We start from the raw sequence: 2500 nt of genomic DNA on the forward strand, positions 1-2500 counted from the left end.
GTCAGGGCGGTGCGGAGTGCCGGGATGGTGCTCGCAGGGCCACGGAATGTGCTGAGCTGGAGAGACCCACCAACATCACCCAGTCCAGCTCTTGGCTCTGCATAGGATACCCTAAGAGTCACACCATGTGCCTGAGAGCATTGTCCAAAGGCTTCTTGAACCTGTCAGGCTGTGCTCACTGCCCTGGGGAGCTGTTCCAGTGCCCAGCCACCCTCTGGGTGAAGAAGCTTTTCCTGATGTGCGGTCTAAACCTCCCCTGACTCTTCAGGCCATTCCCTCGGGTCCTGTCACTGTCAGCACAGGGCAGAGATCAGTACCTGCCTCCCGTTTTCCCCTCCTCAGGAAGCTGGAACTGCAGTGAGGTCTCCCCTCAGTCTCCTCCAGGCTGAACAGACCCAGTGCCCTCAGCTGCTCCTCACACGGCTTCTCCTCAAGGCCCTTCACTACCTTTGTTGCCCTTCTTTGGATACTCGCTAATAGTTTAATGTCTTTCTTACACTGGGGTGCTCAACCTGCACACAATACTCGAGGTGAGCCCGCTCCAGCGCAGAGCACAACCACCTCTCGACCTACGACATGTCTGGGCTCATTGCTCAGCAGACAGGGAACCTGGAGATAAGATCAGTGTATTTCATAGGAATTATTGCTGCAGTGTAATTAATAATCCGAGTTAGCTGTCAAAGTGGGAAGCTTTGAGCAAACATGACACACTGATGGGTTTACATTAATGCAGGTAATATCGTGGCCCAGCAGTGCCTGCCCATGTGCAAACTTTCACATTCAGACTATTGCTCACAGTGACTTGTGGGGGAGCATCTGGTTATTAGGAACCATAGGGGTTTTGAAGGTAATGTTCCCAAAAGTTATTTTTATTCCATTAAAATCTGTTAAACTTGATGTTAAAATGAAACAAGAACTCCTACAGCAAATTAGAGATTCAATTTACATAAAGACAGAAATGAGGTTTTCTGTTCCTGAGCTGCTTTGAGGTGCGCAACTGTTTCTGCACAGCAAAGACTACACACTGTTTTATAGAAATTGAGTACTCAGGGATTTTGGGGTACCTGGTCTAAATTGGAGGCATTTTTAATCTCAGAATGCAAAATTCTGAGCTTCAATGGGACTGATTGGTTCCATTTGTCCCAAGCATTTTTTCAAAGCTTGGTGTCTACTAATTTTATATACAAATACTATTTGTCCTTACTATGTTTCTCTTACTAGAAAAGGGAAAAAGAAATCTATTAACATAAACATATGAAGATAATGAAAAAATATCTAGAAATAATCAGAACTAGACAATGTTTTAAACCTTGTTCTGTCCTGTAAACAAATTTTGTTCTGCAACTCAACTTGCTTCACTGAGATTACTTCTGCTTAACACAGATGTAAATGAAAGATCAAAGGCCTCATTATGCACAATCCCATATATTTCTTGCCTCACTCCCGTTTTTGTCAAGAGAAAATATTTCAGCTATCCTTACTGCCTTAAGGATAAGTAGTTTCCATGGTAATTGAGGTTTGGAGGATTGTTGAGAATATGTTAACCAAGGACTTGCTGTAACTTTATCTCTCTAGCTGATGCAGATGTCAGAGATTGCAAGGTTATTTCTCAAAGTCATTAGCAGAGATTTTCATCACTGCTATTAGCAGAACATACAGGGAATTTTGTGTCGTTCGTAGTTCCAATTTGCAATGCTGTTTTTGTTGGGATCACTGAGTGCTTACGTGTGGAAAAAACACATTATCTTTCTCCCTCCCAGCAAGAGGGATGACAACCTCCTAACATTATTCAAATACCTTTCTTCCAAGGACTCACAGGAACAAAATAATGATACACAATAATAGAAGAACTTCCTGGGGCATGGGAGGGACAACGAAAAGACACCAGAAACACATTGTGGATTTGGTAGAGATCACTGACAAGGTACAGTTACAACTTCAAGAGAAGGCCCAACTAGTAAATGCATGCATTGTATTACTTTAGTTTTTTTCATAGAATTATCAAGGTCTTTTTCTTGTTTTAGCTATGAACTCTGTTCTGTGCAAATAACATTCTAACCAGGATACTCTTATTTTACAACTTAAGTAGCACTGTCAAGAAACCATCTTTTGGAAGAAGCTGCTTGGTTAAAAACAGAACAACTGAAAAAAAACCTAAGCCCAAACACCCCCACCCCCCCTCAAAAAAAAAAAACCTCAACAAGCAAGTTCTCTGGTGAATGGTGATGAAAGAAGACATTCATTCCATGTCAGCACTTAGCAATTTTGGAGGAAAACTATTTGTAAATTACCATTGACCCAGCTCAGTAGTGAAGAATCATTTTGAGTTGTATCAATAGAGCACTGTTTTGGATTTTTCTGTTCTGTCATTTCAAACAATTGAAAAAATATTTTGTGATTAAGTTGAGAGGACAAAAATTCATCTGGGGAAAGGAAATTAAGTAAGAAAATATAGAAAGAGGTGAGAAAAGAGGGTAAAGTACTTCTGGATTCAATAATC

Source organism: Corvus brachyrhynchos, unplaced genomic scaffold (assembly GCF_000691975.1).
Source record: "Corvus brachyrhynchos isolate BGI_N302 unplaced genomic scaffold, ASM69197v1 scaffold101, whole genome shotgun sequence".
Classification (NCBI taxonomy): domain Eukaryota; kingdom Metazoa; phylum Chordata; class Aves; order Passeriformes; family Corvidae; genus Corvus; species Corvus brachyrhynchos.